The sequence below is a fragment of the Rattus norvegicus genome, chromosome 1 (genome assembly GCF_021556685.1).
Source record: "Rattus norvegicus strain SHRSP/BbbUtx chromosome 1, alternate assembly SHRSP_T2T, whole genome shotgun sequence".
NCBI lineage: Eukaryota > Metazoa > Chordata > Mammalia > Rodentia > Muridae > Rattus > Rattus norvegicus.
Window position 1 is genome coordinate 269,140,001 of NC_141534.1, and position 11,888 is coordinate 269,151,888.

Below are 11,888 nucleotides of genomic sequence, written 5' to 3' on the forward strand. Positions count from 1 at the left end.
GGACTTGAGGCCTACTCCACAGGAGGGAATTCCTGTTTCATACTGCAAACCTAGATAAAAGTCATGGCTGTGGAAGTCATAAGCCAGGAGGAAGCGGGTAGGTACTATTAGTATAATTTTACAAAATGGACAAGTCAAACTGCCTTCTAAATTCTTATGTTTAAACCATAGATTAGCATTACTCACAACCTTGGTCAGAGAAGCTCCTTTCTGTAACGGACAGCAGTTAATACCGACTTCTACTGGTCACGGCACTGAGCGTAAGTGAGGAGCACGCCAGACTTCGATGTCACCACCCTCTCCCACACTTGGGAAACATCTGGAAGAAGGGGAAAAGATAGTAGCTGGAGGAGGAGTGCTGTGCATTTTCTGGACTTGGCTGTGTATATAGTTACCAGCATGCAAGCCCTTCAGGGGCTCAAGTCGGTCAACATTCCAGCATAGACTGGGGAGGGCTCATGACACCCCACCCTTGGCTGAGGAGCCACTGGCAGCTGACAGCTGCCGGGGAGAGGGGAGTCATTTTTCTTCAGAAGTGCAGCCGCTGATAGGCTGTTCATGGTTGGGTGGGTGGCCTCACGCCCGTGTGCATGTGGGCGGCACTAATTGGACTCAGCCGGTTATAAAAAAATAAAAAGAGGAGGTTATGAAGGAGGGAGGGGGATGTGTTAGGAGGTGTTGAGGGAGGGGGAAGTCGGAAGTAGATACAGTTAAGATACATTGTATACACGTAGGAAGCTGTCAAATGATACATTTTAAATATATATATATATTTTTTTTACCAAGTGTGTGGTCAGTCGTGAAGCACTCTGTTCAAGCAAAGGAAAGGTGGAATTTCTGTCCTCGGTTAATTTTTACATTCTTATGCCCTGTATTAAATCAATGTCATTTCACAGGTCAGTTCACAAGGTCATGGGTTTGTCCTGGTAGCAGGTGCTAAAATAACAGTAAATTCTGTCGGTATAACTAGTTAGATCACGGACTCTGTTTACTATCGACTTTTCCGGTTGGTTCTGAGCCTAAGGGCTCTTGCGGTTCAACAGTAGATAGAGCAGGGCTCTGTATCCTGGTTGGATTCTCCTTCAGATTAAAATGAAGTTAGCTTTTGAGGCAGTTCCCTTCCAGGCTTCTGGAACTATGACAGCCTTTTTCTTACTTGGAGATGTCTCTGGTTCATTTTGGGGTGCAGTAGGCTGGTGACCCCCTTCTCAATTAGCTCCTGGAGCTCACTCTTAAATGATCACTCTGGAGTTGCGTTACAACAGATTGATACACACTAAACACGACCTTGGGGGTGTTTGTGAATCTAAGGGGGCAGGGTTTGCAAACAGAAACCCTGAGAACAATTAATCCCTCTGGCACAGCAGCATGGCACTGGCCCCACAAAGACAACTCTGTGAGGAGATTTTCAGACTCATTTTTAGCATGGTGCCTGCTCCTGGCTGATGGAAGAACTAAAGCTGGGAAAGCAGGTGATTACTGCTCCCCAAATCCTGAGAGACGCTCATTGCCCCTGACAAATCAAATCAGCAGCAGAGTAATCCCACCCTAATTAGCTGACCTTGCACTGGTCCTGCGTCTACATCCTATTTCCTGGAGGTCTTTGACCTGTTTCCTTGGGACTCTCTAGGGTCAGTCAGATCACCACAGCCCAGTGAAGCCCTGTGCAGTGTCGTGTGCACTGGGAACCCGGTGTACCTGAGAGGAAGCGAGGTGCACGCTTAGGACTCTTCTCCTGTTTGATTACTAAATGAAGGTGTCAATGTCAGTCAGCGAAATCGTCGCTTGCTGTGTCGTCCAGCTCTGTTTTCAGCGGGCAGCTGGCAAGGTCATACTTCCTCCTCGATGTCCTCTGACAGAGGTAGCCTTGTTTATTCTTACCTGACTGGAACTGACTATGTAGACCAGTCTGTCCTGAAGCTCATGGAAGTCCTACTGCCCCATGCACATCTCTAGCCACCCTTCCCAGGGTCAGCATTTCTTTAAATTACCCCCTAGCTCTGTTTTCAGCGGGCAGCTGGCAAGGTCATACTTCCTCCTCGATGTCCTCTGACAGAGGTAGCCTTGTTTATTCTTACCTGACTGGAACTGACTATGTAGACCAGTCTGTCCTGAAGCTCATGGAAGTCCTACTGCCCCATGAACAGCTCTAGCCACCCTTCCCAGGGTCAGCATTTCTTTAAATTACCCCCTCCACCAATGCAATGGGGACATAGTCTCCACTGTCAACCTGACACCAACTAGAGTCCCCCGGGAAAAGGGAGCCTCAGTCGAGGGGCTGCCTCCATCAGAGTAGCTGAGAGCATGGCTGAGGGCACTGTCTTTATTGGTAATTGATTCGGAAGGACTAATCTCCTGTGGGTAGCAGCACTGTGCCTAGGCATGTGAGTCTGTGTATAGGAATGCAAGCAAAGCAAGGCAGAAGGAACAAGCAGGTACGCACTGTCCCTCCGTAATGTCTGCTTCAAGTCCCCGTCGAGGGCTCCCACCTGTTTGAGTTCCTGCCTCGACTTTCCTCAAGGGTGTGAGGGGAAACAAACATGTCCTTTCAGTTGCTTGTGGTCAACAGAATGCGGACCAGAGCATGCCCTGGAGTGCGCTCTTGAAGCTGCCCCCACTTTCGTGTGCTACTGCTTTGGGTGTCAGCTATGACTCTCCCAAACCCCAGAAACCCTCCAGGAAGGAACCTTGTCTTGTCTTCTTCACACGCCTTACGCAGTGGAAGAGGCAGGCACTCAGCAAATGCACGGAGACAGATGAGGCATGGCCCCCACACTTCAGCTTGCTTTGCAAGGCTTTCCCCAACAGTCGGTTCGGCTACACACAGCAGCCCAGAGAGGGTGGGCCACCGGAGCTGCGGTTCCACTTAGTCCACAGAGTGGCCTTGGGCTGTGCCTTCCTCGTTCCAGAATGCCAGCTGTGTGAGTTCTTGAGGTCTTCTGCAATGGAGTTTATTTTGTAAGTTTAGATTGGCCTCGAGATGCAGATGCCACTCGTGGCCCCAGCTGGTAAGGAGGTTTACAGAAAACAGCAGAGCTGCTCCTCGCCAGCCTCCGGGAGGAGCCACAGCTCGTGGGCACAGCCACTCATCACAGGCCTCTCCTGATGCTTGCTCCACAGAAGGCCTGCAGAGGACATTGCCTGTCTCTTGCTCCTTCCTTCTTCTCCAGGAGGTTCAATGTTTGGAAAGGTAAGTCTCTTTCCTTCTGGTAGCCAAGAAAGTGCCGCTCCATGCCGTGAATTGATTCCTCGGTTTCTTCATTCCTCAGCTGTGTTTTCTTCAGGTAGCTTCTAACAAAGAGAGAGGATTGAGTATGTCTTACCCTGAAGCTATAAATTCTAGCCAAATCCTGACACACTACGCAAAATAAAAAACAAATTTGTCAGACAAAATGTCTTTGTTTGATTGATTGATTGATTTGTAAGACAGGGTCTTACTGTGTAACCTGCACTGGCAGCTTTCAGTGGAGAATTTCAATGCGAGAGGAAACTGCTACATAACATGTAGAGGCGGGAATCGAACTTAGGTCCTCAGGCTTGCACAGCAACCACCTTACCCTCTGAGCTGTCACCCAACCTATGTGTGCAGGGTTGTAAACTGTTTACTGGCAACATAACCTTTTGTCCTGGAGTTAAGTTGGTCTTGAAGGCGGGGAACATCTGACAGGACCACTGCATTCCAGGTGGATGCCTGCTTGGGCAGGGGATGTGGTGACCTGTCCTGGGATGATCTTCGTGAATGAATGCTGGAAAGACTTTCTAACGCCAGAGCCAAGGTATCATCAACTCAGAGGAAACATGGTGGAAGGATGGGCTGTATTCATTAACCAGCCATCGCTGCATGGGGTGGCATCTCTAAGAGGAAGGGCATGTTCTGGGACCCTGCTGCCTGGCCCTAAAACTCTGCACTGGACCTGGTTGAAGTTCATGGTCTCCCAAAGGGACGCATTCTTGTCAAGGCTCTCATAGAGCTGCAGTGCACAGTTGTATCTGCTCCTGGTTTTGCTAGGCCAGAAGCTCCCCTTGACTTCCCAGGTGAGACCAGGCCTGACTCAGCCGACTCACTCAGGCTAGTCCTGGAGATTCAAACCCTCAGTTCTGAGAGCAAGGGTCTCACAGGCTCTTTGATGGCTCTGGGATATGCTTGGGTAGTTTTCTCTCTTTTTCACTTCTTTCTTTCTTTTCTGCTATCTCTTTTTAAATGTTATCTCTCTCGGTGTCACTGACCCATGCTAACCCTCAGCCACCAAGGGTCATTGTCCACTTCTTGAAAACTCTAAGCGAAGTCTTCAGGTTCCATTTTTGGAGGCACCTTCGCCCTGCTCCCTCACCTTCCAACCCAAGGTTGGAATTACTCCCTGACCCAAGATAAATAACCAAAATAAGTCTTGGGAAACCTGGGATTTCACTTAATTAGAGACATTTCCCCCCACTCTGGGAAATATAAACTACCTCTCTCTGCTCTGCTTCCAGAACAGAGAGTAACTACTCCTTGGGAAGAGAAAAGACTTGCGCTAAGCTCTACATCAAAATGTCTCCTAATCTTGAGATGTTATCTAGGGCAGTCTATATTTTCAAACTTTAGTTCAAGTTCATGCCCTCTGGTTGCCTCAAGCTCAACATTTGCCTAGACTGCTGACGTAGGGGGAAACGCAGGCTTGCTCTCAAAAATAAAATGTTGGGGGGGAAAGGGGAAGGAAAAGAAGGTTCAAATCTCAGTGTTTGGGTTTGTTTAAGGTTAAATGCTAAGTTGTGAAATGTTTTTTGCCTTGTTTAACAAAGGTGATTTGGACTTACAATCTTCTCCCTAGTAAGTCAATGACTATTGGCTTCGACTCTATAGTTTGGTCGTTTGGTCTTAGACTCAGTGGGACTAGAGCTGGAGACAAGGCACAGTCAGCAAGGTGCTTGTCACACAAGCATAAGGGTCTGAGTTCAATCCCCAGCATCCTTGTAAAAAGTTACATGTGGGGGGCATCTGTGCCTGTAGACACATGTGCTCATGCATTCACACACACACACACACACACACACACACACACATGCACACACACACACACACACAAGACAAGGAAAAGAAATCAATAGGATTATACAAGGCAGGCATTTTTGTTGAGTTGAATTAGAACTCGGTTCCAGTCATTTTTGTTTACCACTCCATGTCCCACCAGAGTTGTTAGTTTGGATTAGGCCGCAGAGTGCTTCAGAGAAAAGCTGACCTCAGAACTGGCGTGGGTTTTTTCCAAACTCTAACCCTTCTGCTCCAACTTCAGTCTTGAGTTGGACATTGACCACAGAGGCTCTGTAGGTGGGAGTACACACCGTTTAGCGGAGGATGTCACACCCCAGCTGTTCTCTCTCTTCTGTGTCTCTGCCTCTTCCTCTCCGTGTAGTGCTAGCATTAGGTAAAGAGGGCAGAGTTAGACGTCCATGTGGCTCTGTTTGACAATCCTCCTGAAACTTAGGTACAAATAAGTAGGCCTTCTTCAAAAGTGACATCCTGGGAAGTGGTGGGCTTTGTTTCGAATGAAGCCCTGGCTGCTCCAGATATCATCCAATTCCTCTTTTGGAAGTGCTTTGAATGCTGCTCCAAAAGCATCAGAAGGCCCTGGCCACAAGGAATTGCACTCAATCTCTTCATGGTGTGTGAGCAGTGGGTCAACCCTGCCGGCGAGGTTCTCTCATAACCATTTTGTTATGTATGGAATCTTCCACACTGTTACTGTTGGTATTGCCATCAGTTAAGAGCTGTTCTGGTCAGGGGAGCAATAATTAATGTGTCTGCAGAGCGAGAATGAGTTCTACACCTCCCACCCCCTACAAACTCCCCCACCCCCACTCCCACTCACCAGGAAACAGTTCTCTCAGGGAATGCTGACACTGTGCATACCTTGCTGGCAGACGCTTGATTGCCTCCGTTCTAGAGTTAGTGCGTGTAATGAGTACAAGGAGAAGAGAACTGCCCTACTCCCCGACCAACAGGTTCACTTACTGCCTTGGAAAATGGGCACGGCGTCTCCCTTCAGATTCAAGGGCACAAGTGCTTACAAACTAGCCCCACAAAGGTGGCATCCCTTGAGGAAACAGAGAATGGCATGGCCACTGGCCAGTGTTGGGATGGAAATTGCGGCTCGGGTCCTGACAAATGACACCAGGCCAACACGGTCTCACGTGAAGGAGGTTTATTGTAATGGCAGAGACAAGGAGGGTTAAGAGAGGGAAAAGAAAGAGAGAGAAAATGAGAAGTAGAGAAAGAGAAGAGTAGAGGCTAGCCATGAGCACGGAGAGAAGAGAGAAGGGGAGAGGGGGGTGGGGAGAGAAGGGACAAAGGGGGGAGATGGTAAGAGTAAGAGAGTAAGAGCAAGAGAGTGAAGAGGGGGCAAGGAGCCCCTTTTAGTGTCAGGCATACCTGGCAGTTGTCGGGTAACCGTGGGGGTGGAGCTTAGACAGAAGGCTAACAGCTGGAATGAAAGATCCAGGGCACCAATAGAGTGCTTTCCTAGCATGACTCAGGCTCTGAGTTCAGTACCCAGCACTGGAAATAAAAATAAAACATATGACAAACAAGATGTCTCAACGGGCAAAGGTGCCAAGCCTGTGAGGACCCCAGATTGAGCCTTGGAGCCCACCAGGTGGAAGGAGAGAACCAACTCTCCAGAATTTTCCTCTGACCTCCACCCGGCCACCATTGCACACCTCTCTCTCTCTCTCTCTCTCTCTCTCTCTCTCTCTCTCTCTCTCTCTCTCTCTCTCTCTCTCTCTCTCTCTCTCTCTCTCTCTCTCTCTCTCTCTCTCTTCCCCAAATGAACACACAAATGAGTGAGACATTTTTTAAATTTAAATTCGACTCTTTCTATTATGAAAATATTAAGAAACCTGGAAATACCCAACACAGAATTTATATAAAACTATTATATGGCATATTGACCATGGGTCAGATGCCAAAATAGGCCACATTTGGAAGAAACTCCTCTATGAAAATCAATAAGTGAAGCCCAGCCTGTGCACAGACTAGCATTTGATTCCCTCTGTGACCCACGGAGTTCATAGGCTAGTATTTGATTCTCTTTGTGTCTCTCAATGATTATTCAGGATACACAGATTCACTTACCCTGGCCACTGCTCTCGCTGTAATAAACCACCCTGTTTCTGACCTAGGAATTTAAGTTGTCAGTCTGTGGACCTGTGGTTGACTAACTGTAGGCAAGTTTCGGGGTTTTTGGTATTCCTTGCTCCAGAGAACAAACAGCAAGGAACGTTGTATTGGTGGTGAGCAGGGCAGGAGGAGAGAAAGCCCTAGAGAAATTGAAATAACAGGCAAATCTTTATATGGGCTACAATGTATTGTCCTATGGTTGCTAAGACAACCATCCAAATTGAATTGATCAAAATGGTAAGTCTATCATCTGACAGTTCTGGAAGCCAGAAACCTAAAATCAAGGTGTTAGCAGAACTGCAGTGTCGGAGGAAACTCTGGGGGAGAGTCTGCTCCCAGCTTCTTACTTCAGATGCTGTCAGCATGCCTTGACCTGTGGCTACATCACTCCAACCTCCGCTTCCTCTGTAGCTCTCACAAGAGCACTTACCATTAGATTTAGGGTCCAGGATTCACCCATATTATCCAGATGACCTCATCCTAAGATACTCTATCTTAACTTTATAGGCATAACCCTTTTTCCAAATAAGGTAGCATTCATAGAGTCAGGGATTAGAAACAGTGTATCTTTTGATGCACCATTTAGTCTAGGACAATGCCCCTCATTTGTATAATTTGAACAGTCAAAAAAAAGTCTTAAACCATTATGGTAATTGAAATGGTCCTGGCTTAGCAGATTCCCTACATTTCTGATAGACAACTCTTCATTTTTTTGTGGGTTTTTGGTTTTGTTTTCGATTTTTGTAGGGGAGGTAAACCCCAGCTTCTTCATTCTCGGCTTCAAAAAAGTCCTAGAGATAGTATCTCAAGGCAAATGGACACAGTGAAAAGCAACAGACCCAAACGGACAAGACACTAGGAAAGAAAGGCTGTGTCTGCACAGTGTAGACACAGGGCTGTCACATGAAGCTGTGTCTGCACAGTGAGGATGAAAGGCTGTCACATAAAGCTGTGTCTGTACAATGTGAACACAGGGCTGTCACATGAAGCTGTGTCTGCACAGTGTGGACACAGGGCTGTCACATGAAGCTGTGTCTGCACAGTGAGGATGAAAGGCTGTCACATAAAGCTGTGTCTGCACAATGTGAACACAGGGCTGTCACATGAAGCTGTGTCAGCACAGTGTGAACAAAGGGCTGTCACATGAAGCTGTGTCAGCACAGTGTGGACACAGGGCTGTCACATGAAGCTGTGTCTGCACAGTGTGAACACAGGGCTGTCACATGAAGCTGTGTCAGCACAGTGTGAACACAGGGCTGTCACATGAAGCTGTGTCTGCACAGTGTGGACACAGGGCTGTCACATGAAGCTGTGTCAGCACAGTGTGAACACAGGGCTGTCACATGAAGCTGTGTCTGCACAGTGTGGACACAGGGCTGTCACATGAAGCTGTGGCTGCACAGTGTGAACACAGGGCTGTCACATGAAGCTGTGTCTGCACAGTGTGGAAACAGGGCTGTCACATGGAGCTGTGTCTGCACAGTGTGAACACAGGGCTGTCACATGAAGCTGTGTCTGCACAGTGTGGACACAAGGCTGTCACATGAAGCTGTGTCTGCACAGTGTGAACACAGGGCTGTCACATGGAGCTGTGTCTGCACAGTGTGGACTCAGGGCTGTCACATGAAGCTGTGGCTGCACAGTGTGAACACAGGGCTGTCACATGAAGCTGTGTCTGCACAGTGTGAACACAGGGCTGTCACATGAAGCTGTGTCTGCACAGTGTGAACACAGGGCTGTCACATGGAGCTGTGTCTGCACAGTGTGAACACAGGGCTGTCACATGAAGCTGTGTCTGCACAGTGTGAACACAGGGCTGTCACATGGAGCTGTGTCTGCACAGTGTGAACACAGAGCTCTCACATGAAACTGGAACAAGGAACAAAGTGAATCCCCTACTGAAGATCCCAATACTCACCAGCAAGTAGACCCTAGGAGTTTCAGGAGAAGAAAGATACTGTGAATTTCCTGGGAATTTTAGGCAAAAATTTCATATATGAGTGTGTACACTTTTCTTAAGAGAGAAATTCTGATCTCATTAGAGTTTTAAAACCAACACCTAATCCCAAATGAGCTGTGAAAATTTTCTGGGTCGAGCACCAGTAAGATGTCTCAAAGATTAGGCTACTTATTGCCAAGCCTAAAGACCTGGGTTCAATCCCCAGGAGCCACATGATGGAAGGAGAGAATTGACTCCCCAAACTTGTCCTCTGCCCTCCAAATGCACACTGTGGCATCCCCCAAACAACAAACAAACAAACAAACAAACAAATTCTAGGCCTAACTAGCACCAATTAAAAACTAAGTGGATTGTGGCAAGTGAAGAAGATTGTTGGAGTATTATATTAAAATCATGGAAATCAATATAGTGTGAAAATCAAAATTATGAGGCTAGGGTATAGATCTATGGTAGAATGCGTGCTCAGCCTGCACAAGGCCTTAGGTTCAACATCAACTGTGTGTGTGTGTGTGTGTGTGTGTGTGTGTGTGTGTGTGTGTGTATGTGTATGTGTATGTGTATGTGTATGTGTATGTGTATGTGTATGTATATGTATATGTATATGTATATGTATATGTATATGTATGACTACTTTTAATATGACTACTCCTTCTTGGGAGTTGGTTTCCCAGTGTTGTGGTAATATTAAGAGGTCTACTATTAAACTATTATAAAGACTGTTGGCTATGCGTTAGACGATGCAACAATAGACCTCATTATGGAAAACCATCTGTGTGGAAAGTCAGTAGGTGAAGCTTCCTCTTCCTTCCCCTAAAAGCTAAAATATCGCAGCTCCCACCTTTGTATCCTGACTATTCTGTCACCATCTTTCATGTTGTTTATTTCCCCGGGCAAGCCCTCCCTAGGCCTCTCCTGCCCTTCCCTGCCCTTCTCAGCCCTCCTCAGCCCTCCCCTGCCCTTCCCAGGTCTACCTTTATCATTTTACCTTATGTCTTCTTCAAGTCCAGTTCAAATATGCTTGCCATGAAGTTTTCACTAGATCCTAGTGCCTCTCCTCTCCCTTCCCTCCTCTCTCTCTCTCTCTCTCTCTCTCTCTCTCTCTCTCTCTCTCTCTCTCTCTCTCTCCCAGCCCACTCAGTGACTTCAGAGTTATGTTCATTCTTTGACAAATATTTTGTCTCAATGACTCCCTTTTAGGATTTGTTTTCATTCCTAACTCCCTTGGTTACAGGAGAAGGTCCACTTAAACCAGCTTAAGCAAAGAAAGGAGGAGAGGGAAGGAGGGAGGGAATGGGGAGAGAGGTCAGACAGCCTCTGAAGTGACTGTGAGGCCATGAGGAGGAAGAGGTGCCTGGCTCTCTCGGAGTTTCCCACCTCACTTCTGATTCCTATGTTTTTCCTTCTTGGAGGGTGGACATGAGCATTGATGGTTTGCCTCACTCGGCAACTCCACGATCACACAGGAAATTGATCCCTGTCTTCCAGATTCCTCGTTCAAAAGCTCAAGGCAGAACGCATCTGTAGATTTTTGTCATGTGCTCACCCTTGGACCAGTCACTGCTGGTAGGTAAGTGGAGCTCATCAGTTAGTCACCCCTGGGTCCCAGGAGTGCTTCTGCGGCCAGGAACAATATCTTTTCTAAGAACAAGAGTTGGTCCTTGGGCAACTCATAGCGCCAAGTTCTATATTGATTAATACTGATCTGCACTTACCCGTCTCTCTCACTGCAGTGAGCTCTTTGTAAAGAGTGTGCCTTACTTCACAACTGCCTCCTGCCAGCTGAGATGACCTCACTGCCCTCCACTTCAACTGATGACCAAAGTGGACATTGGATTCAGGAGTTATCAAACTTCTGTTTGAATCACAATCTGCAAATGGATACAATGGGCACACTAGCTTATCTGTGCTCCCTCCTCCTCGTCCTCCACTTTCTCCTCCTCCTCTTCCTTCTCCTCATATGATGAATATGAAAGTGCAAGGGCAACGATGGTCAGGCCCAGGGCAGAGTAAGTCATGAGCAGAGGACCCAGCGGAGCAAGAGTCTAACAAGAGCAGACGAGTTTACAGGCCCTCACACTTGCTAGAACTTAAGAGGAGGGACTGGGAAACCAGCGTTTAAAATAGAAGGGGCATTCCCTTTGAATTGGAGGTAGGGGTGCAGCTGTGCGTAAGAGGAACATTTGTAGTGTAGGAGTACATAGCCAATGTACGCATTTGTAGCAAGTGCTGTACAAAGGTGAAATCTGTTATTAACATGCCTAACATCCAGAATCAACTCTCGTCTCTGCTCTCTAAGCCCATCAGCCCCTACCTACCCTTGAATCTTCACGAAGATGATATTGGATATCTCCATTCACGTAGTCAAGAGTCAAACACTTCCATTCTGCCCCTCCCCTTAGCCAGTACCATGAGCCTGGAATCTTGTGGAAGATTTGAAGCAGAGTGAATTGAGTGCAGCCAGAAATCTTCTGGGTCATTCCTTCACCCATGGATTCTTGGAAATCTGTAGTTCACTAACACAGAAAAGGAAGGACTTCTAATAACATCTCAAAGCACCAACTTCAGCCTCAGTGGAGATGTGAACTCTGGGTCCCTCTCCATCCCTAGGTCACTAACTGGTGAGTATTTTGTGGTCCTCAGTCTTCCCAGAGGATGCATTAGCTGGACCAGGATTTCTGTTGGTTGTACCCCAGAATGAACTAGAGCCACAGTGGAGCTCCAAAGTAGGAGATATCCCAGAAACAGCAGACTGGGAGAGGGGCATCATGAGAG

General features: G+C 47.4%; 1 long non-coding RNA gene across 10 annotated transcripts in view; it reads right to left on the bottom strand.

Annotated features, from left to right (window-relative positions):
- LOC102547573 (uncharacterized) overlaps positions 1 to 10,317 on the bottom strand; it is an 11,425-nt gene extending 1,108 nt beyond the window's left edge. Inside the window, exons 1-7 of one of the 10 annotated variants that reach the window (XR_015648306.1) lie at positions 10,102 to 10,219; positions 9,075 to 9,124; positions 6,410 to 6,535; positions 5,220 to 5,395; positions 2,490 to 3,291; positions 190 to 319; positions 1 to 67 (exon numbers count right to left, since the gene is read on the bottom strand). The exon at positions 1 to 67 is cut by the window's left edge and continues 1,108 nt beyond it. This is a non-coding gene — a long non-coding RNA (uncharacterized LOC102547573). Of the gene's footprint in view, positions 68 to 189; positions 320 to 749; positions 1,995 to 2,188; positions 3,292 to 5,219; positions 5,396 to 6,409; positions 6,536 to 7,111; positions 7,297 to 9,074; positions 9,125 to 10,087 lie in introns of those variants that run through there. The other 9 variants (XR_015648307.1, XR_015648300.1, XR_015648304.1 and 6 more) reach the window with 9 other exon arrangements.
- Positions 10,318 to 11,888: the final 1,571 nt, after the last annotated feature.